General features: G+C 46.5%; 12 non-coding genes across 12 annotated transcripts; all 12 read right to left on the bottom strand.

Moving 5' to 3' along the window:
* Positions 1 to 3,052: 3,052 nt before the first annotated feature.
* On the bottom strand, positions 3,053 to 3,125 carry trnak-cuu (transfer RNA lysine (anticodon CUU)). The gene has a single exon. It is a non-coding gene; the product is annotated as a tRNA-Lys (tRNA).
* Positions 3,126 to 3,601: 476 nt separating this feature from the next.
* trnal-caa (transfer RNA leucine (anticodon CAA)) lies at positions 3,602 to 3,708 on the bottom strand. Its single transcript has 2 exons — positions 3,671 to 3,708; positions 3,602 to 3,646 (listed from the first exon to the last, which is right to left on the bottom strand). It is a non-coding gene; the product is annotated as a tRNA-Leu (tRNA).
* A 4,227-nt stretch (positions 3,709 to 7,935) lies between these two features.
* trnak-cuu (transfer RNA lysine (anticodon CUU)) lies at positions 7,936 to 8,008 on the bottom strand. The gene has a single exon. It is a non-coding gene; the product is annotated as a tRNA-Lys (tRNA).
* A 476-nt stretch (positions 8,009 to 8,484) lies between these two features.
* On the bottom strand, positions 8,485 to 8,591 carry trnal-caa (transfer RNA leucine (anticodon CAA)). The gene is made up of 2 exons: positions 8,554 to 8,591; positions 8,485 to 8,529 (listed from the first exon to the last, which is right to left on the bottom strand). It is a non-coding gene; the product is annotated as a tRNA-Leu (tRNA).
* Positions 8,592 to 11,222: 2,631 nt separating this feature from the next.
* trnak-cuu (transfer RNA lysine (anticodon CUU)) lies at positions 11,223 to 11,295 on the bottom strand. The gene has a single exon. It is a non-coding gene; the product is annotated as a tRNA-Lys (tRNA).
* A 476-nt stretch (positions 11,296 to 11,771) lies between these two features.
* trnal-caa (transfer RNA leucine (anticodon CAA)) lies at positions 11,772 to 11,878 on the bottom strand. The gene is made up of 2 exons: positions 11,841 to 11,878; positions 11,772 to 11,816 (listed from the first exon to the last, which is right to left on the bottom strand). It is a non-coding gene; the product is annotated as a tRNA-Leu (tRNA).
* Positions 11,879 to 14,334: 2,456 nt separating this feature from the next.
* trnak-cuu (transfer RNA lysine (anticodon CUU)) lies at positions 14,335 to 14,407 on the bottom strand. Its single transcript has one exon. It is a non-coding gene; the product is annotated as a tRNA-Lys (tRNA).
* A 476-nt stretch (positions 14,408 to 14,883) lies between these two features.
* Positions 14,884 to 14,990, bottom strand: trnal-caa (transfer RNA leucine (anticodon CAA)). Its single transcript has 2 exons — positions 14,953 to 14,990; positions 14,884 to 14,928 (listed from the first exon to the last, which is right to left on the bottom strand). It is a non-coding gene; the product is annotated as a tRNA-Leu (tRNA).
* Positions 14,991 to 17,097: 2,107 nt separating this feature from the next.
* Positions 17,098 to 17,170, bottom strand: trnak-cuu (transfer RNA lysine (anticodon CUU)). Its single transcript has one exon. It is a non-coding gene; the product is annotated as a tRNA-Lys (tRNA).
* A 475-nt stretch (positions 17,171 to 17,645) lies between these two features.
* Positions 17,646 to 17,752, bottom strand: trnaf-aaa (transfer RNA phenylalanine (anticodon AAA)). Its single transcript has 2 exons — positions 17,715 to 17,752; positions 17,646 to 17,690 (listed from the first exon to the last, which is right to left on the bottom strand). It is a non-coding gene; the product is annotated as a tRNA-Phe (tRNA).
* Positions 17,753 to 20,383: 2,631 nt separating this feature from the next.
* trnak-cuu (transfer RNA lysine (anticodon CUU)) lies at positions 20,384 to 20,456 on the bottom strand. The gene has a single exon. It is a non-coding gene; the product is annotated as a tRNA-Lys (tRNA).
* Positions 20,457 to 20,932: 476 nt separating this feature from the next.
* On the bottom strand, positions 20,933 to 21,040 carry trnal-uaa (transfer RNA leucine (anticodon UAA)). The gene is made up of 2 exons: positions 21,003 to 21,040; positions 20,933 to 20,977 (listed from the first exon to the last, which is right to left on the bottom strand). It is a non-coding gene; the product is annotated as a tRNA-Leu (tRNA).
* Between the last annotated feature and the right edge of the window lie 1,960 nt (positions 21,041 to 23,000).

Genomic DNA, 23,000 nt, shown 5'->3' with positions numbered 1-23,000 from the left:
CACTCTCCGTTGCTCTGAACCGTTGACCCTAAGTACTTAAAGTCCTGCACCTTCTTCACCTCTGCCCCCTGTAACCTCACCGTTCCACCTAGGTCCCTCTCATTGACACACATCTCAGTTTTCCAGAGCAGACCTCCATCTCTCTAGATTTTCCTCCACCTGCTCCCTGTTCTCACTACAAATCACAATGTCATCCGCAAACATCATAGTCCACGGAGATCCCAGTCTAACCTCATCTGTCAGCCTGTCCGCCACCAGAGCAAGGAAGAAGGGGCTCAGAGCCGATCCTTGATGCAGACCCACCGCCACCTTGAACTCCTCTGTCACATCTACAGCACACCTCACCACGGTCTTACAGCTTTCATACATGTCCTCCATCACTGTAACATACTTCTCTGCCACTCCAGAATTCCTCATACAATACCACAGCTCCTCTCTCGGCACCCTGTCATACGATTTCTCTAAGTCTACGAAGACACAATGCAACTCCCCATGACCTTCTCTGTATTTCTCCATCGGCATCCTCAAAGCAAATACTTCATCTGTTGGACTCTTTCTAGGCATGAAACCATATTGCTCACCTCTGCCCTTAGCCTAGCTTCCACTACTATTTCCCACACCTTCATTGTGTGGCTCATCAACTTTATTCCTCTGTAGTTGCCACAGCTCTGCTCATCTCCCTTGTTCTTAAAAATGGGCACCAGTACACTTCTCCTCGATTTTCAATTTTCTGAATTGCTACTTTTTCGAAAACCTCATCATCCATCGTAGGGCTTGCAGCCTTTTGTTACGCTTATGCACAGTTTGAGAAAGCTGATTGGAAACTTGGTTACGTGTATAAACGACAACAAAATTGCGGTACTCCGAGTGGTATCTAGTCGGGTAAAGTCGGTTTCCATATCCCAATTTGTGAAATCACCTCCCCTGAGAAAGCCGACTGTAATTTGGCTACTTTACTGTGTGTAATTGCAGGAAGTGACTTTCATTTTCAGCTGTACAAGAAATCAAGGTTTTGTGGAGTTTTAGTGTTGGTCCCAGATCTTATCCAGTGTGGCCGTATTAAAAGCACCACACAAAACGTGGGGCTTGAACCCACGACCCTGAGATTAAAACTCTCATGCTCTACCGCCTGAGATAGCCGGGCCTCAAAGAGGACCCTGAAAAGACCCTTTGACCTTCAATGAAGCAACATATTTCCAGGCGTCTTTGAGCAAAGTCCCACTTTGTTTCAGCAATCGCTCTTACATCAGCTGCAACTATTTAGCCGTTTGTTTTCTGCAACTTCCTCCAGACAGTAAGTCTTAGGCTTGGAGTATATTGCTTTGAACTAACCGTTTGTCCTCATTCTTGATCCTGTCCATCCTCGTTACTCCCAAAGAGAACCTCAACATCTTAAGCTCTGCTACCTCCAGCTCTTCCTCCTGTGTTTTCTTTAGTGCCGCTGTCTCTAAGCCGAACAACATCGCTGGTCTCACCACTGTCTTGAGACGGTGGCTTCCTTTCATTCTCGCTGACACTCTTTTATCACACAACACACCTGACACTTTTTTCCACCCGTTCCAACCTGATTGCAGTCGCCTCTTCAACTCTTTTCCACACTCTCCGTTGCTCTGAACCGTTGACCCTAAGTACTTAAAGTCCTGCACCTTCTTCACCTCTGCCCCCTGTAACCTCACCGTTCCACCTGGGTCCCTCTCATTGACACACATCTCAGTTTTCCAGAGCAGACCTCCATCTCTCTAGATTTTCCTCCACCTGCTCCCTGTTCTCACTACAAATCACAATGTCATCCGCAAACATCATAGTCCACGGAGATTCCAGTCTAACCTCATCTGTCAGCCTGTCCGCCACCAGAGCTATGAAGAAGGGGCTAAGAGCCGATCCTTGATGCAGACCCACCGCCACCTTGAACTCCTCTGTCACATCTACAGCACACCTCACCGCGGTCTTACAGCTTTCATACATGTCCTCCATCACTCTAACATACTTCTCTGCCACTCCAGAATTCCTCATACAATACCACAGCTCCTCTCTCGGCACCCTGTCATACGCTTTCTCTAAGTCTACGAAGACACAATGCAACTCCCCATGACCTTCTCTGTATTTCTCCATCGGCATCCTCAAAGCAAATACTTCATCTGTTGGACTCTTTCTAGGCATGAAACCATATTGCTCACCTCTGCCCTTAGCCTAGCTTCCACTACTATTTCCCACAACTTCATTGTGTGGCTCATCAACTTTATTCCTCTGTAGTTGCCACAGCTCTGCTCATCTCCTTTGTTCTTAAAAATGGGCACCAGTACACTTCTCCTCCAGTCCTCAGCCCTCCTTTCACTCTCCAAGATCTTGTTAAACAAACTAGTCAGAAACTCTACTGCCACCTCTCCTAGACACTTTCATACCTCCACAGGTATGTCATCAGGACCCGCTGCCTTTCCACTCTTCATCCTCTTCAACGTCCTCCTCACTTCACTCTTACTAATCTTGGCTACTTCCTGCTCCACACCAGTCACATCTTCTACTCTTTGTTCCCTTTCATTTTCCTCATTGATTAACTCTTAAAAAGTTCTCCTTCCATCTTCCCATCACAATCCTGGCACCTGTCAATTTATTTCCATCCTTATCATTAATCACCCTAACCTGCTGCACATCCTTCCCATCTCTGTCTCTTAGTCTGACCAACCTGAACAAATCCACCCCTCCCTCTTTAGTGTCCAACCTAGCATACAAGTCCTCATATGCTTTTTGCCACCTCTACCTTCACCTTACGCTGCATCTCCCTGTACTCTTGTCGACTCTCTTCAGTCCTCGCAGTGTCCCACTTCTTCTTAGCTAACCTTTTTCTCTGTATACACTCCTGAAGTTCCTCGTTCTGCCGCCAAATCACCTTGTCCACTTTTCTCTTTCCAGATGACACACCGAGTACCCTCGGTGTTCCCTATGAAAGTCCCCCAGTGACTTTCATTTTCAGCTGTACAAGAAATCAAGTTGTTCTGCAGTTTTTGTGTTGGTCCCAGATCTTCTCCAGTGTGGCCATAATCAAAAAAGACCCCTCCCAACGTGGGGCTCGAACCCACGACCCTGAGATTAAGAGTCTCATGCTCTACCGACTGAGCTAGCCGGGCCGCTAAAAGGACACCTGAAAAGACCCTTTGACCCTCAATAAAGCAACATTTTTCCAGGCGTGTTTAAGCAAAGTCCCACTCTGTTTCAGCAATCACTTTTAGATCAGCTGCAACTATTTAGCCGTTTGTTTTCTGCATCTTCCTCCAGACAGTAAGTCTTAGGCTTGGAATAAATTGCTTCGAACTAATCGTTTGCATGCACATCATGGCCACCTCACTTGACGTGAGTTGATGTGGAGGGTCAGTTGTGCGCGTGGTCAGAAATTACTGCCAGGAGTGCCCGAGGTGCATTCTCGTAAGAATGTTGCGGCAGCATTATCTCAGCAGCACAATGGTATATGGTAGAGAAGGATTATGCAATAGTGTTGCCATGTCTTTTGCTTTGTGCAACAAAAGACAATCACGAGTTGTTAAAGTTTTCAAAGTTGTTCAATACAAATATGTCTAAATCATTAGCAACATGCAGATAAAAGTAATGTCAGGAGTGGGATTTGAATCCACGCCTCCACTGGAGACCAGAAGTCCCTTTGGGGAAGGAGTTCTTCCTTGAGTCTGGCGCCTTAGACCGCTCGGCCATCCTGACAGCCGTTGGTGGGCGCCGACTCTTTAGGAGAGTGGAACTAAGTCATTAGGTTGTTATTCTCTAATTCAATCAACATACTCGAGGTGTTCTTGAGGAAAGTCTCAATTTGTTGTAATACTCACCTTTGTCTCAGCTGGAAAGGGCCGTCAGTCGGGACTTTGCGCAACTTATGACAGTGTAATGAAGTGAGTGAAGCTCTTGTTTGTGAGTTTAGTGGGTTTCAGTTGGAGTGTTGGTTAGATGATCGATATTGTTTGGCAAAACGTTTGTACGGGTAGCCAAGTCTGGCTGCAGTTGCAGCTGGATTTTCTGAATTGCTACTTTTTCGAAAACCTCAGCATCCATCGTAGGGCTTGCAGCCTTTTGTTACGCTTATGCACAGTTTGAGAAAACTGATTGGAAACATGGTTACGTGTATAAACGACAACAAAATTGCGGTACTCCGAGTGGTATCTAGTCGGGTAAAGTCGGTTTCCATATCCCAATTTGTGAAATCACCTCCCCTGAGAAAGCCGACTGTAATTTGGCTACTTTACTGTGTGTAATTGCAGGAAGTGACTTTCATTTTCAGCTGTACAAGAAATCAAGGTTTTGTGCCGTTTTAGTGTTGGTCCCAGATCTTATCCAGTGTGGTCGTATTGAAAACACCACACATAACGTGGGGCTCGAACCCACGACCCTGAAATTAAAACTCTCATGCTCTACCGCCTGAGCTAGCCGGGCCTCAAAGAGGACCCTGAAAAGACCCTTTGACCTTCAATGAAGCAACATATTTCCAGGCGTCTTTGAGCAAAGACCCACTTTGTTTCAGCAATCGCTCTTACATCAGCTGCAACTATTTAGCCGTTTGTTTTCTGCAACTTCCTCCAGACAGTAAGTCTTAGGCTTGGAGTATATTGCTTAGAACTAACCGTTTGTCCTCATTCTTGATCCTGTCCATCCTCGTTACTCCCAAACAGAACCTCAACATCTTAAGCTCTGCTACCTCCAGCTCTGCCTCCTGTGTTTTCTTCAGTGCCGCTGTCTCTAAGCCGAACAACATCGCTGGTCTCACCACTGTCTTGAGACGGTGGCTTCCTTTCATTCTCGCTGACACTCTTTTATCACACAACCCACCTGACACTTTTGTCCACCCGTTCCAACCTGATTGCAGTCGCCTCTTCAACTCTTTTCCACACTCTCCGTTGCTCTGAACCGTTGACCCTAAGTACTTAAAGTCCTGCACCTTCTTCACCTCTGCCCCCTGTAACCTCACCGTTCCACCTAGGTCCCTCTCATTGACACACATCTCAGTTTTCCAGAGCAGACCTCCTTCTCTCTAGATTTTCCTCCACCTGCTCCCTGTTCTCACTACAAATCACAATGTCATCCGCAAACATCATAGTCCACGGAGATCCCAGTCTAACCTCATCTGTCAGCCTGTCCGCCACCAGAGCAAGGAAGAAGGGGCTCAGAGCCGATCCTTGATGCAGACCCACCGCCACCTTGAACTCCTCTGTCACATCTACAGCACACCTCACCACGGTCTTACAGCTTTCATACATGTCCTCCATCACTGTAACATACTTCTCTGCCACTCCAGAATTCCTCATACAATACCACAGCTCCTCTCTCGGCACCCTGTCATACGATTTCTCTAAGTCTACGAAGACACAATGCAACTCCCCATGACCTTCTCTGTATTTCTCCATCGGCATCCTCAAAGCAAATACTTCATCTGTTGGACTCTTTCTAGGCATTAAACCATATTGCTCACCTCTGCCCTTAGCCTAGCTTCCACTACTATTTCCCACAACTTCATTGTGTGGCTCATCAACTTTATTCCTCTGTAGTTGCCACAGCTCTGCTCATCTCCCTTGTTCTTAAAAATGGGCACCAGTACACTTCTCCTCGATTTTCAATTTTCTGAATTGCTACTTTTTCGAAAACCTCATCATCCATCGTAGGGCTTGCAGCCTTTTGTTACGCTTATGCACAGTTTGAGAAAGCTGATTGGAAACTTGGTTACGTGTATAAACGACAACAAAATTGCGGTACTCCGAGTGGTATCTAGTCGGGTAAAGTCGGTTTCCATATCCCAATTTGTGAAATCACCTCCCCTGAGAAAGCCGACTGTAATTTGGCTACTTTACTGTGTGTAATTGCAGGAAGTGACTTTCATTTTCAGCTGTACAAGAAATCAAGGTTTTGTGCCGTTTTAGTGTTGGTCCCAGATCTTATCCAGTGTGGCCGTATTAAAAGCACCACACAAAACGTGGGGCTTGAACCCACGACCCTGAGATTAAAACTCTCATGCTCTACCGCCTGAGATAGCCGGGCCTCAAAGAGGACCCTGAAAAGACCCTTTGACCTTCAATGAAGCAACATATTTCCAGGCGTCTTTGAGCAAAGTCCCACTTTGTTTCAGCAATCGCTCTTACATCAGCTGCAACTATTTAGCCGTTTGTTTTCTGCAACTTCCTCCAGACAGTAAGTCTTAGGCTTGGAGTATATTGCTTTGAACTAACCGTTTGTCCTCATTCTTGATCCTGTCCATCCTCGTTACTCCCAAAGAGAACCTCAACATCTTAAGCTCTGCTACCTCCAGCTCTGCCTCCTGTGTTTTCTTTAGTGCCGCTGTCTCTAAGCCGAACAACATCGCTGGTCTCACCACTGTCTTGAGACGGTGGCTTCCTTTCATTCTCGCTGACACTCTTTTATCACACAACACACCTGACACTTTTTTCCACCCGTTCCAACCGTATTGCAGTCGCCTCTTCAACTCTTTTCCACACTCTCCGTTGCTCTGAACCGTTGACCCTAAGTACTTAAAGTCCTGCACCTTCTTCACCTCTGCCCCCTGTAACCTCACCGTTCCACCTGGGTCCCTCTCATTGACACACATCTCAGTTTTCCAGAGCAGACCTCCATCTCTCTAGATTTTCCTCCACCTGCTCCCTGTTCTCACTACAAATCACAATGTCATCCGCAAACATCATAGTCCACGGAGATTCCAGTCTAACCTCATCTGTCAGCCTGTCCGCCACCAGAGCTAGGAAGAAGGGGCTCAGAGCCGATCCTTGATGCAGACCCACCGCCACCTTGAACTCCTCTGTCACATCTACAGCACACCTCACCGCGGTCTTACAGCTTTCATACATGTCCTCCATCACTCTAACATACTTCTCTGCCACTCCAGAATTCCTCATACAATACCACAGCTCCTCTCTCGGCACCCTGTCATACGCTTTCTCTAAGTCTACGAAGACACAATGCAACTCCCCATGACCTTCTCTGTATTTCTCCATCGGCATCCTCAAAGCAAATACTTCATCTGTTGGACTCTTTCTAGGCATGAAACCATATTGCTCACCTCTGCCCTTAGCCTAGCTTCCACTACTATTTCCCACAACTTCATTGTGTGGCTCATCAACTTTATTCCTCTGTAGTTGCCACAGCTCTGCTCATCTCCTTTGTTCTTAAAAATGGGCACCAGTACACTTCTCCTCCAGTCCTCAGCCCTCCTTTCACTCTCCAAGATCTTGTTAAACAAACTAGTCAGAAACTCTACTGCCACCTCTCCTAGACACTTTCATACCTCCACAGGTATGTCATCAGGACCCGCTGCCTTTCCACTCTTCATCCTCTTCAATGTCCTCCTCACTTCACTCTTACTAATCTTGGCTACTTCCTGCTCCACACCAGTCACATCTTCTACTCTTTGTTCCCTTTTATTTTCCTCATTGATTAACTCTTAAAAAGTTCTCCTTCCATCTTCCCATCACAATCCTGGCACCTGTCAATTTATTTCCATCCTTATCATTAATCACCCTAACCTGCTGCACATCCTTCCCATCTCTGTCTCTTAGTCTGACCAACCTGAACAAATCCACCCCTCCCTCTTTAGTGTCCAACCTAGCATACAAGTCCTCATATGCTCTTTGCCACCTCTACCTTCACCTTACGCTGCATCTCCCTGTACTCTTGTCGACTCTCTTCAGTCCTCGCAGTGTCCCACTTCGTCTTAGCTAACCTTTTTCTCTGTATACACTCCTGAAGTTCCTCGTTCTGCCGCCTAATCACCTTGTCCACTTTTCTCTTTCCAGATGACACACCGAGTACCCTCGGTGTTCCCTATGAAAGTCCCCCAGTGACTTTCATTTTCAGCTGTACAAGAAATCAAGTTGTTCTGCAGTTTTTGTGTTGGTCCCAGATCTTCTCCAGTGTGGCCATAATCAAAAAAGACCCCTCCCAACGTGGGGCTCGAACCCACGACCCTGAGATTAAGAGTCTCATGCTCTACCGACTGAGCTAGCCAGGCCGCTAAAAGGACACCTGAAAAGACCCTTTGACCCTCAATAAAGCAACATTTTTCCAGGCGTGTTTAAGCAAAGTCCCACTCTGTTTCAGCAATCACTTTTAGATCAGCTGCAACTATTTAGCCGTTTGTTTTCTGCATCTTCCTCCAGACAGTAAGTCTTAGGCTTGGAATAAATTGCTTCGAACTAATCGTTTGCATGCACATCATGGCCACCTCACTTGACGTGAGTTGATGTGGAGGGTCAGTTGTGCGCGTGGTCAGAAATTACTGCCAGGAGTGCCCGAGGTGCATTCTCGTAAGAATGTTGCGGCAGCATTATCTCAGCAGCACAATGGTATATGGTAGAGAAGGATTATGCAATAGTGTTGCCATGTCTTTTGCTTTGTGCAACAAAAGACAATCACGAGTTGTTAAAGTTTTCAAAGTTGTTCAATACAAATATGTCTAAATCATTAGCAACATGCAGATAAAAGTAATGTCAGGAGTGGGATTTGAACCCACGCCTCCACTGGAGACCAGAAGTCCCTTTGGGGAAGGAGTTCTTCCTTGAGTCTGGCGCCTTAGACCGCTCGGCCATCCTGACAGCCGTTGGTGGGCGCCGACTCTTTAGGACAGTGGAACTAAGTCATTAGGTTGTTATTCTCTAATTCAATCAACATACTCGAGGTGTTCTTGAGGAAAGTCTCAATTTGTTGTAATACTCACCTTTGTCTCAGCTGGAAAGGGCCGTCAGTCGGGACTTTGCGCAACTTATGACAGTGTAATGAAGTGAGTGAAGCTCTTGTTTGTGAGTTTAGTGGGTTTCAGTTGGAGTGTTGGTTAGATGATCGATATTGTTTGGCAAAACGTTTGTACGGGTAGCCAAGTCTGGCTGCAGTTGCAGCTGGATTTTCTGAATTGCTACTTTTTCGAAAACCTCAGCATCCATCGTAGGGCTTGCAGCCTTTTGTTACGCTTATGCACAGTTTGAGAAAACTGATTGGAAACATGGTTACGTGTATAAACGACAACAAAATTGCGGTACTCCGAGTGGTATCTAGTCGGGTAAAGTCGGTTTCCATATCCCAATTTGTGAAATCACCTCCCCTGAGAAAGCCGACTGTAATTTGGCTACTTTACTGTGTGTAATTGCAGGAAGTGACTTTCATTTTCAGCTGTACAAGAAATCAAGGTTTTGTGGAGTTTTAGTGTTGGTCCCAGATCTTATCCAGTGTGGCCGTATTGAAAACACCACACATAACGTGGGGCTCGAACCCACGACCCTGAAATTAAAACTCTCATGCTCTACCGCCTGAGCTAGCCGGGCCTCAAAGAGGACCCTGAAAAGACCCTTTGACCTTCAATGAAGCAACATATTTCCAGGCGTCTTTGAGCAAAGACCCACTTTGTTTCAGCAATCGCTCTTACATCAGCTGCAACTATTTAGCCGTTTGTTTTCTGCAACTTCCTCCAGACAGTAAGTCTTAGGCTTGGAGTATATTGCTTAGAACTAACCGTTTGTCCTCATTCTTGATCCTTTCCATCCTCGTTACTCCCAAACAGAACCTCAACATCTTAAGCTCTGCTACCTCCAGCTCTGCCTCCTGTGTTTTCTTCAGTGCCGCTGTCTCTAAGCCGAACAACATCGCTGGTCTCACCACTGTCTTGAGACGGTGGCTTCCTTTCATTCTCGCTGACACTCTTTTATCACACAACCCACCTGACACTTTTGTCCACCCGTTCCAACCTGATTGCAGTCGCCTCTTCAACTCTTTTCCACACTCTCCGTTGCTCTGAACCGTTGACCCTAAGTACTTAAAGTCCTGCACCTTCTTCACCTCTGCCCCCTGTAACCTCACCGTTCCACCTAGGTCCCTCTCATTGACACACATCTCAGTTTTCCAGAGCAGACCTCCATCTCTCTAGATTTTCCTCCACCTGCTCCCTGTTCTCACTACAAATCACAATGTCATCCGCAAACATCATAGTCCACGGAGATCCCAGTCTAACCTCATCTGTCAGCCTGTCCGCCACCAGAGCAAGGAAGAAGGGGCTCAGAGCCGATCCTTGATGCAGACCCACCGCCACCTTGAACTCCTCTGTCACATCTACAGCACACCTCACCGCGGTCTTACAGCTTTCATACATGTCCTCCATCACTCTAACATACTTCTCTGCCACTCCAGAATTCCTCATACAATACCACAGCTCCTCTCTCGGCACCCTGTCATACGCTTTCTCTAAGTCTACGAAGACACAATGCAACTCCCCATGGCCTTCTCTGTATTTCTCCATCGGCATCCTCAAAGCAAATACTTCATCTGTTGGACATTTTCTAGGCATGAAACCATATTGCTCACCTCTGCCCTTAGCCTAGCTTCCACTACTATTTCCCACAACTTCATTGTGTGGCTCATCAACTTTCTTCCTCTGTAGTTGCCACAGCTCTGCTCATCTCCCTTGTTCTTAAAAATGGGCACCAGTACACTTCTCCTCCAGTCCTCGGCCCTCCTCTCACTCTCCAAGATCTTGTTAAACAAACTAGTCAGAAACTCTACTGCCACCTCTCCTAGACACTTTAATACCTCCACAGGTATGTCATCAGGACCCGCTGCCTTTCCACTCTTCATCCTCTTCAACGTCCTCCTCACTTCACTCTTACTAATCTTGGCTACTTCCTGCTCCACACCAGTCACCTCTTCTACTCTTTGTTCCCTTTCATTTTCCTCATTGATTAACTCTTAAAAAGTTCTCCTTCCATCTTCCCATCACAATCCTGGCATCTGTCAATTTATTTCCATCCTTATCGTTAATCACCCTAACCTGCTGCACATCCTTCCCATCTCTGTCTCTTAGTCTGGCCAACCTGAACAAATCCACCTCCCCCTCTTTAGTGTCCAACCTAGCATACAAGTCCTCATATGCTCTTTGCCACCTCTACCTTCACCCTACGCTGCATCTCCCTGTACTCTTGTCGACTCTCTTCAGTCCTCGCAGTGTCCCACTTCTTCTTAGCTAACCTTTTTCTCTGTATACACTCCTGAAGTTCCTCGTTCTGCCGCCAAATCACCTTGTCCACTTTCCTCTTTCCAGATGACACACCAAGTACCCTCGGTGTTCCCTATGAAAGTCCCCCAGTGATTTTCATTTTCAGCTGTACATGAAATCAAGTTGTTCTGCAGTTTTTGTGTTGGTCCCAGATCTTCTCCAGTGTGGCCATAATCAAAAAAGACCCCGCCCAACGTGGGGCTTGAACCCACGACCCTGAGATTAAGAGTCTCATGCTCTACCGACTGAGCTAGCCGGGCCTCTACAAGGACACCTGAAAAGACCCTTTGACCCTCAATAAAGCAACATTTTTCCTGGCGTGTTTAAGCAAAGTCCCACTCTGTTTCAGCAATCAATTTTAGATCAGCTGCAACTATTTAGTCGTTTGTTTTCTGCATCTTCCTCCAGACAGTAAGTCTTAAGCTTGAAATAAATTGCTTCGAACTAATCGTTTGCATGCACATCATGGCCACCTCACTTGACGTGAGTTGATGTGGAGGGTCAGTTGTGCGCGTGGTCAGAAATTACTGCCAGGAGTGCCCGAGGTGCATTCTCGTAAGAATGTTGCGGCAGCATTATCTCAGCAGCACAATGGTATATGGTAGAGAAGGATTATGCAATAGTGTTGCCATGTCTTTTGCTTTGTGCAACAAAAGACAATCACGAGTTGTTAAAGTTTTCAAAGTTGTTCAATACAAATATGTCTAAATCATTAGCAACAAGCAGATAAAAGTAATGTCAGGAGTGGGATTTGAACCCACGCCTCCACTGGAGACCAGAAGTCCTTTTGGGGAAGGAGTTCTTCCTTGAGTCTGGCGCCTTAGACCGCTCGGCCATCCTGACAGCCGTTGGTGGGCGCCGACTCTTTAGGACAGTGGAACTAAGTCATTAGGTTGTTATTCTCTAATTCAATCAACATACTCGAGGTGTTCTTGAGGAAAGTCTCAATTTGTTGTAATACTCACCTTTGTCTCAGCTGGAAAGGGCCGTCAGTCGGGACTTTGCGCAACTTATGACAGTGTAATGAAGTGAGTGAAGCTCTTGTTTGTGAGTTTAGTGGGTTTCAGTTGGAGTGTTGGTTAGATGATCGATATTGTTTGGCAAAACGTTTGTACGGGTAGCCAAGTCTGGCTGCAGTTGCAGCTGGATTTTCTGAATTGCTACTTTTTCGAAAACCTCAGCATCCATCGTAGGGCTTGCAGCCTTTTGTTACGCTTATGCACAGTTTGAGAAAACTGATTGGAAACATGGTTACGTGTATAAACGACAACAAAATTGCGGTACTCCGAGTGGTATCTAGTCGGGTAAAGTCGGTTTCCATATCCCAATTTGTGAAATCACCTCCCCTGAGAAAGCCGACTGTAATTTGGCTACTTTACTGTGTGTAATTGCAGGAAGTGACTTTCATTTTCAGCTGTACAAGAAATCAAGGTTTTGTGGAGTTTTAGTGTTGGTCCCAGATCTTATCCAGTGTGGCCGTATTAAAAGCACCACACATAACGTGGGGCTCGAACCCACGACCCTGAGATTAAAAGTCTCATGCTCTACCGCCTGAGCTAGCCGGGCCTCAAAGAGGACCCTGAAAAGACCCTTTGACCTTCAATGAAGCAACATATTTCCAGGCGTCTTTGAGCAAAGTCCCACTTTGTTTCAGCAATCGCTCTTACATCAGCTGCAACTATTTAGCCGTTTGTTTTCTGCAACTTCCTCCAGACAATAAGTCTTAGGCTTGGAGTATATTGCTTTGAACTAACCGTTTGTCCTCATTCTTGATCCTGTCCATCCTCGTTACTCCCAAAGAGAACCTCAACATCTTAAGCTGTGCTACCTCCAGCTCTGCCTCCTGTGTTTTCTTTAGTGCCGCTGTCTCTAAGCCGAACAACATCGCTGGTCTCACCACTGTCTTGAGACGGTGGCTTCCTTTCATTCTCGCTGACACTCTTTTATCACACAACCCACCTGACACTTTTGTCCACCCGTTCCAACCTGATTGCAGTCGCCTCTTCAACTCTTTTCCACACTCTCCGTTGCTCTGAACCGTTGACCCTAAGTACTTAAAGTCCTGCACCTTCTTCACCTCTGCCCCCTGTAACCTCACCGTTCCACCTGGGTCCCTCTCATTGACACACATCTCAGTTTTCCAGAGCAGACCTCCATCTCTCTAGATTTTCCTCCACCTGCTCCCTGTTCTCACTACAAATCACAATGTCATCCGCAAACATCATAGTCCACGGAGATTCCAGTCTAACCTCATCTGTCAGCCTGTCCGCCACCAGAGCTAGGAAGAAGGGGCTCAGAGCCGATCCTTGATGCAGACCCACCGCCACCTTGAACTCCTCTGTCACATCTACAGCACACCTCACCGCGGTCTTACAGCTTTCATACATGTCCTCCATCACTCTAACATACTTCTCTGCCAAACACCTCTGCCCTTAGCCTAGCTTCCACTACTATTTCCCACAACTTCATTGTGTGGCTCATCAACTTTCTTCCTCTGTAGTTGCCACAGCTCTGCTCATCTCCCTTGTTCTTAAAAATGGGCACCAGTACACTTCTCCTCCAGTCCTCGAACCTCCTCTCACTCTCCAAGATCTTGTTAAACAAACTAGTCAGAAACTCTACTGCCACCTCTCCTAGACACTTTCATACCTCCACAGGTATGTCATCAGGACCCGCTGCCTTTCCACTCTTCATCCTCTTCAACGTCCTCCTCACTTCACTCTTACTAATCTTGGCTACTTACTGCTCCACACCAGTCACCTCTTCTACTCTTTGTTCCCTTTCATTTTCCTCATTGATTAACTCTTAAAAAGTTCTCCTTCCATCTTCCCATCACAATCCTGGCACCTGTCAATTTTTTTCCATCCTTATCGTTAATCACCCTAACCTGCTGCACATCCTTCCCATCTCTGTCTCTTAGTCTGGCCAACCTGAACAAATCCACCCCTCCCTCTTTAGTGTCCAACCTAGCATACAAGTCCTCATATGCTCTTTGCCACCTCTACCTTCACCTTACGCTGCATCTCCCGGTACTCTTGTCGACTCTCTTCAGTCCTCGCAGTGTCCCACTTCTTCTTAGCTAACCTTTTTCTCTGTATACACTCCTGAAGTTCCTCGTTCTGCCGCCAAATCACCTTGTCCACTTTCCTCTTTCCAGATGACACACCGAGTACCCTCGGTGTTCCCTATGAAAGTCCCCCAGTGACTTTCATTTTCAGCTGTACAAGAAATCAAGTTGTTCTGCAGTTTTTGTGTTGGTCCCAGATCTTCTCCAGTGTGGCCATAATCAAAAAAGTCCCCGCCCAACGTGGGGCTCGAACCCACGACCCTGAGATTAAGAGTCTCATGCTCTACCGACTGAGCTAGCCGGGCCGCTAAAAGGACACCTGAAAAGACCCTTTGACCCTCAATAAAGCAACATTTTTCCAGGCGTGTTTAAGCAAAGTCCCACTCTGTTTCAGCAATCACTTTTAGATCAGCTGCAACTATTTAGCCGTTTGATTTCTGCATCTTCCTCCAGACAGTAAGTCTTAAGCTTGGAATAAATTGCTTCGAACTAATCGTTTGCATGCACATCATGGCCACCTCACTTGACGTGAGTTGATGTGGAGGGTCAGTTGTGCGCGTGGTCAGAAATTACTGCCAGGAGTGCCCGAGGTGCATTCTCGTAAGAATGTTGCGGCAGCATTATCTCAGCAGCACAATGGTATATGGTAGAGAAGGATTATGCAATAGTGTTGCCATGTCTTTTGCTTTGTGCAACAAAAGACAATCACGAGTTGTTAAAGTTTTCAAAGTTGTTCAATACAAATATGTCTAAATCATTAGCAACAAGCAGATAAAAGTAATGTCAGGAGTGGGATTTGAACCCACGCCTCCACTGGAGACCAGAAGTCCCTTTGGGGAAGGAGTTCTTCCTTGAGTCTGGCGCCTTAGACCGCTCGGCCATCCTGACAGCCGTTGGTGGGCGCCGACTCTTTAGGACAGTGGAACTAAGTCATTAGGTTGTTATTCTCTAATTCAATCAACATACTCGAGGTGTTCTTGAGGAAAGTCTCAATTTGTTGTAATACTCACCTTTGTCTCAGCTGGAAAGGGCCGTCAGTCGGGACTTTGCGCAACTTATGACAGTGTAATGAAGTGAGTGAAGCTCTTGTTTGTGAGTTTAGTGGGTTTCAGTTGGAGTGTTGGTTAGATGATCGATATTGTTTGGCAAAACGTTTGTACGGGTAGCCAAGTCTGGCTGCAGTTGCAGCTGGATTTTCTGAATTGCTACTTTTTCGAAAACCTCAGCATCCATCGTAGGGCTTGCAGCCTTTTGTTACGCTTATGCACAGTTTGAGAAAACTGATTGGAAACATGGTTACGTGTATAAACGACAACAAAATTGCGGTACTCCGAGTGGTATCTAGTCGGGTAAAGTCGGTTTCCATATCCCAATTTGTGAAATCACTGTCCTTTTACACTGTCCTCCAGACAGTAAGTCTTAGGCTTGGAGTATATTGCTTTGAACTAACCGTTTAGCCTCATTCTTGATCCTGTCCATCTTTGTTACTCCCAAAGAGAACCTCAACATCTTAAGCTCTGCTACCTCCAGCTCTGCCTCCTGTGTTTTCTTTAGTGCCGCTGTCTCTAAGCCGAACAACATCGCTGGTCTCACCACTGTCTTGAGACGGTGGCTTCCTTTCATTCTCGCTGACACTCTTTTATCACACAACACACCTGACACTTTTGTCCACCCGTTCCAACCTGATTGCAGTCGCCTCTTCAACTCTTTTCCACACTCTCCGTTGCTCTCAACCGTTGACCCTAAGTACTTAAAGTCCTGCACCTTCATCACCTCTGCCCCCTGTAACCTCACCGTTCCACCTAGGTCCCTCTCATTGACACACATCTCAGTTTTCCAGAGCAGACCTCCATCTCTCTAGATTTTCCTCCACCTGCTCCCTGTTCTCACTACAAATCACAATGTCATCCGCAAACATCATAGTCCACGGAGATTCCAGTCTAACCTCATCTGTCAGCCTGTCCGCCACCAGAGCAAGGAAGAAGGGGCTCTGAGCCGATCCTTGATGCAGACCCACCGCCACCTTGAACTCCTCTGTCACATCTACAGCACACCTCACTGCGGTCTTACAGCTTTCATACATGTCCTCCATCACTGTAACATACTTCTCTGCCAAACACCTCTGCCCTTAGCCTAGCTTCCACTACTATTTCCCACAACTTCATTGTGTGGCTCATCAACTTTCTTCCTCTGTAGTTGCCACAGCTCTGCTCATCTCCCTTGTTCTTAAAAATGGGCACCAGTACACTTCTCCTCCAGTCCTCGAACCTCCTCTCACTCTCCAAGATCTTGTTAAACAAACTAGTCAGAAACTCTACTGCCACCTCTCCTAGACACTTTTATACCTCCACAGGTATGTCATCAGGACCCGCTGCCTTTCCACTCTTCATCCTCTTCAACGTCCTCCTCACTTCACTCTTACTAATCTTGGCTACTTACTGCTCCACACCAGTCACCTCTTCTACTCTTTGTTCCCTTTCATTTTCCTCATTGATTAACTCTTAAAAAGTTCTCCTTCCATCTTCCCATCACAATCCTGGCACCTGTCAATTTTTTTCCATCCTTATCGTTAATCACCCTAACCTGCTGCACATCCTTCCCATCTCTGTCTCTTAGTCTGGCCAACCTGAACAAATCCACCCCTCCCTCTTTAGTGTCCAACCTAGCATACAAGTCCTCATATGCTCTTTGCCACCTCTACCTTCACCTTACGCTGCATCTCCCGGTACTCTTGTCGACTCTCTTCAGTCCTCGCAGTGTCCCACTTCTTCTTAGCTAACCTTTTTCTCTGTATACACTCCTGAAGTTCCTCGTTCTGCCGCCAAATCACCTTGTCCACTTTCCTCTTTCCAGATGACACACCGAGTACCCTCGGTGTTCCCTATGAAAGTCCCCCAGTGACTTTCATTTTCAGCTGTACAAGAAATCAAGTTGTTCTGCAGTTTTTGTGTTGGTCCCAGATCTTCTCCAGTGTGGCCATAATCAAAAAAGTCCCCGCCCAACGTGGGGCTCGAACCCACGACCCTGAGATTAAGAGTCTCATGCTCTACCGACTGAGCTAGCCGGGCCGCTAAAAGGACACCTGAAAAGACCCTTTGACCCTCAATAAAGCAACATTTTTCCAGGCGTGTTTAAGCAAAGTCCCACTCTGTTTCAGCAATCACTTTTAGATCAGCTGCAACTATTTAGCCGTTTGATTTCTGCATCTTCCTCCAGACAGTAAGTCTTAGGCTTGAATAAATTGCTTCGAACTAATCGTTTGCATGCACATCATGGCCACCTCACTTGACGTGAGTTGATGTGGAGGGTCAGTTGTGCGCGTGGTCAGAAATTACTGCCAGGAGTGCCCGAGGTGCATTCTCGTAAGAATGTTGCGGCAGCATTATCTCAGCAGCACAATGGTATATGGTAGAGAAGGATTATGCAATAGTGTTGCCATGTCTTTTGCTTTGTGCAACAAAAGACAATCCCGAGTTGTTAAAGTTTTCAAATTTGTTCAATACAATTATGTCTAAATCATTAGCAACATGCAGATAAAAGTAATGTCAGGAGTGGGATTTGAACCCACGCCTCCACTGGAGACCAGAAGTCCCTTTGGGGAAGGAGTTCTTCCTTTAGTCTGGCGCTTTAGACCGCTCGGCCACCCTGACAGCCGTTGGTGGGCGCCGACTCTTTAGGACAGTGGAAGTAAGTCATTAGGTTGTTATTCTCTAATTCAATCAACATACTCGAGGTGTTCTTGAGGAAAGTCTCAATTTGTTGCAATACTCACCTTTGTCTCAGCTGGAAAGGGCCGTCAGTCGGGACTTTGCGCAACTTGTGACAGTGTAATTAAGTGAGTGAAGCTCTTGTTTGTGAGTTTAGTGGGTTTCAGTTGGAGTGTTGGTTAGATGATCGATATTGTTTGGCAAAACGTTTGTACGGGTAGCCAAGTCTGGCTGCAGTTGCAGCTGGATTTTCTGAATTGCTACTTTTTCGAAAACCTCAGCATCCATCGTAGGGCTTGCAGCCTTTTGTTACGCTTATGCACAGTTGGAGAAAGCTGATTGGAAACATGGTTACGTGTATAAACGACAACAAAATTGCGGTACTCCGACTGGTATCTAGTCGGGTAAAGTCGGTTTCCATATCCCAATTTGTGAAATCACCTCCCCTGAGAAAGCCGACTGTAATTTGGCTACTTTACTGTGTGTAATTGCAGGAAGTGACTTTCATTTTCAGCTGTACAAGAAATCAAGGTTTTGTGGAGTTTTAATGTTGGTCCCAGATCTTATCCAGTGTGGCCGTATTAAAAGCACCACACATAACGTGGGGCTAGAACCCACGACCCTGAGATTAAAACTCTCATGCTCTACTGCCTGAGCTAGCTAGGCCTCAAAGAGGACCCTGAAAAGACCCTTTGACCTTTAATGAAGCAACATATTTCCAGGCGTCTTTGAGCAAAGTCCCACTTTGTTTCAGCAATCGCTCTTACATCAGCTGCAACTATTTAGCCAGTTGTTTTCTGCAACTTCCTCCAGACAGTAAGTCTTAGGCTTGGAGTATATTGCTTTGAACTAACCGTTTGTCCTCATTCTTGATCCTGTCCATCCTCGTTACTCCCAAAGAGAACCTCAACATCTTAAGCTCTGCTACCTCCAGCTCTGCCTCCTGTGTTTTCTTTAGTGCCGCTGTCTCTAAGCCGAAGAACATCGCTGGTCTCACCACTGTCTTGAGACGGTGGCTTCCTTTCATTCTCGCTGACACTCTTTTATCACACAACCCACCTGACACTTTTGTCCACCCGTTCCAACCTGATTGCAGTCGCCTCTTCATCTCTTTTCCACACTCTCCGTTGCTCTGAACCGTTGACCCTAAGTACTTAAAGTCCTGCACCTTCTTCACCTCTGCCCCCTGTAACCTCACCGTTCCACCTGGGTCCCTCTCATTGACACACATCTCAGTTTTCCAGAGCAGACCTCCATCTCTCTAGATTTTCCTCCACCTGCTCCCTGTTCTCACTACAAATCACAATGTCATCCGCAAACATCATAGTCCACGGAGATTCCAGTCTAACCTCATCTGTCAGCCTGTCCGCCACCAGAGCAAGGAAGAAGGGGCTCTGAGCCGATCCTTGATGCAGACCCACCGCCACCTTGAACTCCTCTGTCACATCTACAGCACACCTCACCGCGGTCTTACAGCTTTCATACATGTCCTCCATCACTCTAACATACTTCTCTGCCACTCCAGAATTCCTCATACAATACCACAGCTCCTCTCTCGGCACCCTGTCATACGCTTTCTCTAAGTCTACGAAGACACAATGCAACTCCCCATGACCTTCTCTGTATTTCTCCATCGGCATCCTCAAAGCAAATACTTCATCTGTTGGACTCTTTCTAGGCATGAAACCATATTGCTCACCTCTGCCCTTAGCCTAGCTTCCACTACTATTTCCCACAACTTCATTGTGTGGCTCATCAACTTTCTTCCTCTGTAGTTGCCACAGCTCTGCTCATCTCCCTTGTTCTTAAAAATGGGCACCAGTACACTTCTCCTCCAGTCCTCGAACCTCCTCTCACTCTCCAAGATCTTGTTAAACAAACTAGTCAGAAACTCTACTGCCACCTCTCCTAGACACTTTCATACCTCCACAGGTATGTCATCAGGACCCGCTGCCTTTCCACTCTTCATCCCCTTCAACGTCCTCCTCACTTCACTCTTACTAATCTTGGCTACTTCCTGCTCCACACCAGTCACCTCTTCTACTCTTTGTTCCCTTTCATTTTCCTCATTGATTAACTCTTAAAAAGTTCTCCTTCCATCTTCCCATCACAATCCTGGCACCTGTCAATTTTTTTCCATCCTTATCGTTAATCACCCTAACCTGCTGCACATCCTTCCCATCTCTGTCTCTTAGTCTGGCCAACCTGAACAAATCCACCCCTCCCTCTTTAGTGTCCAACCTAGCATACAAGTCCTCATATGCTCTTTGCCACCTCTACCTTCACCTTACGCTGCATCTCCCGGTACTCTTGTCGACTCTCTTCAGTCCTCGCAGTGTCCCACTTCTTCTTAGCTAACCTTTTTCTCTGTATACACTCCTGAAGTTCCTCGTTCTGCCGCCAAATCACCTTGTCCACTTTCCTCTTTCCAGATGACACACCGAGTACCCTCGGTGTTCCCTATGAAAGTCCCCCAGTGACTTTCATTTTCAGCTGTACAAGAAATCAAGTTGTTCTGCAGTTTTTGTGTTGGTCCCAGATCTTCTCCAGTGTGGCCATAATCAAAAAAGTCCCCGCCCAACGTGGGGCTCGAACCCACGACCCTGAGATTAAGAGTCTCATGCTCTACCGACTGAGCTAGCCGGGTCTCTAAAAGGACACCTGAAAAGACCCTTTGACCCTCAATAAAGCAACATTTTTCCAGGCGTGTTTAAGCAAAGTCCCACTCTGTTTCAGCAATCACTTTTAGATCAGCTGCAACTATTTAGCCGTTTGATTTCTGCATCTTCCTCCAGACAGTAAGTCTTAGGCTTGGAATAAATTGCTTCGAACTAATCGTTTGCATGCACATCATGGCCACCTCACTTGACGTGAGTTGATGTGGAGGGTCAGTTGTGCGCGTGGTCAGAAATTACTGCCAGGAGTGCCCGAGGTGCATTCTCGTAAGAATGTTGCGGCAGCATTATCTCAGCAGCACAATGGTATATGGTAGAGAAGGATTATGCAATAGTGTTGCCATGTCTTTTGCTTTGTGCAACAAAAGACAATCACGAGTTGTTAAAGTTTTCAAATTTGTTCAATACAATTATGTCTAAATCATTAGCAACATGCAGATAAAAGTAATGTCAGGAGTGGGATTTGAACCCACGCCTCCACTGGAGACCAGAAGTCCCTTTGGGGAAGGAGTTCTTCCTTTAAGTCTGGCGCCTTAGACCGCTCGGCCATCCTGACAGCCGTTGGTGGGCGCCGACTCTTTAGGACAGTGGAAGTAAGTCATTAGGTTGTTATTCTCTAATTCAATCAACATACTCGAGGTGTTCTTGAGGAAAGTCTCAATTTGTTGCAATACTCACCTTTGTCTCAGCTGGAAAGGGCCGTCAGTCGGGACTTTGCACAACTTGTGACAGTGTAATGAAGTGAGTGAAGCTCTTGTTTGTGAGTTTAGTGGGTTTCAGTTGGAGTGTTGGTTAGATGATCGATATTGTTTGGCAAAACGTTTGTACGGGTAGCCAAGTGTGGCTGCAGTTGCAGCTGGATTTTCTGAATTGCTACTTTTTCGAAAACCTCAGCATCCATCGTAGGGCTTGCAGCCTTTTGTTACGCTTATGCACAGTTTGAGAAAGCTGATTGGAAACATGGTTACGTGTATAAACGACAACAAAATTGCGGTACTCCGAGTGGTATCTAGTCGGGTAAAGTCGGTTTCCATATCCCAATTTGTGAAATCACCTCCCCTGAGAAAGCCGACTGTAATTTGGCTACTTTACTGTGTGTAATTGCAGGAAGTGACTTTCATTTTCAGCTGTACAAGAAATCAAGGTTTTGTGGAGTTTTAGAGTTGGTCCCAGATCTTATCCAGTGTGGCCGTATTAAAAGCACCACGCATAACGTGGGGCTCGAACCCACGACCCTGAGATTAAAAGTCTCATGCTCTACCGCCTGAGCTAGCCGGGCCTCAAAGAGGACCCTGAAAAGACCCTTTGACCTTCAATGAAGCAACATATTTCCAGGCGTCTTTGACCAAAGTCCCACTTTGTTTCAGCAATCGCTCTTACATCAGCTGCAACTATTTAGCCGTTTGTTTTCTGCAACTTCCTCCAGACAGTAAGTCTTAGGCTTGGAGTATATTGCTTTGAACTAACCATTTGTCCTCATTCTTGATCCTGTCCATCTTTGTTACTCCCAAAGAGAACCTCAACATCTTAAGCTCTGCTACCTCCAGCTCTGCCTCCTGTGTTTTCTTTAGTGCCGCTGTCTCTAAGCCGAACAACATCGCTGGTCTCACCACCGTCTTGAGACGGTGGCTTCCTTTCATTCTCGCTGACACTCTTTTATCACACAACACACCTGACACTTTTGTCCACCCGTTCCAACCTGATTGCAGTCGCCTCTTCAACTCTTTTCCACACTCTCCGTTGCTCTGAACCGTTGACCCTAAGTACTTAAAGTCCTGCACCTTCTTCACCTCTGCCCCCTGTAACCTCACCGTTCCACCTGGGTCCCTCTCATTGACACACATCTCAGTTTTCCAGAGCAGACCTCCATCTCTCTAGATTTTCCTCCACCTGCTCCCTGTTCTCACTACAAATCACAATGTCATCCGCAAACATCATAGTCCACGGAGATTCCAGTCTAACCTCATCTGTCAGCCTGTCCGCCACCAGAGCTAGGAAGAAGGGGCTCAGAGCCGATCCTTGATGCAGACCCACCGCCACCTTGAACTCCTCTGTCACATCTACAGCACACCTAACTGCGGTCTTACAGCTTTCATACATGTCCTCCATCACTCTAACATACTTCTCTGCCACTCCAGAATTCCTCATACAATACCACAGCTCCTCTCTCGGCACTCTGTCATACGCTTTCTCGAAGTCTACGAAGACACAATTCAACTCCCCATGACCTTCTCTGTATTTCTCCATCGGCATCCTCAAAGCAAATACTTCATCTGTTGGATTTTTTCTAGGCATGAAACCATATTGCTCACCTCTGCCCTTAGCCTAGCTTCCACTACTATTTCCCACAACTTCATTGTGTGGCTCATCAACTTTATTCCTCTGTAGTTGCCACAGCTCTGCTCATCTCCCTCGTTCTTAAAAATGGGCACCAGTACACTTCTCCTCCAGTCCTCGGCCCTCCTTTCACTCTCCAAGATCTTGTTAAACAAACTAGTCAGAAACTCTACTGCCAC

Source organism: Channa argus, unplaced genomic scaffold (assembly GCF_033026475.1).
Source record: "Channa argus isolate prfri unplaced genomic scaffold, Channa argus male v1.0 Contig206, whole genome shotgun sequence".
Lineage (NCBI taxonomy): Eukaryota > Metazoa > Chordata > Actinopteri > Anabantiformes > Channidae > Channa > Channa argus.
The sequence above is the reverse complement of the archived record's forward strand: the minus strand, read 5'-3'. Positions and strand labels throughout refer to the sequence as shown.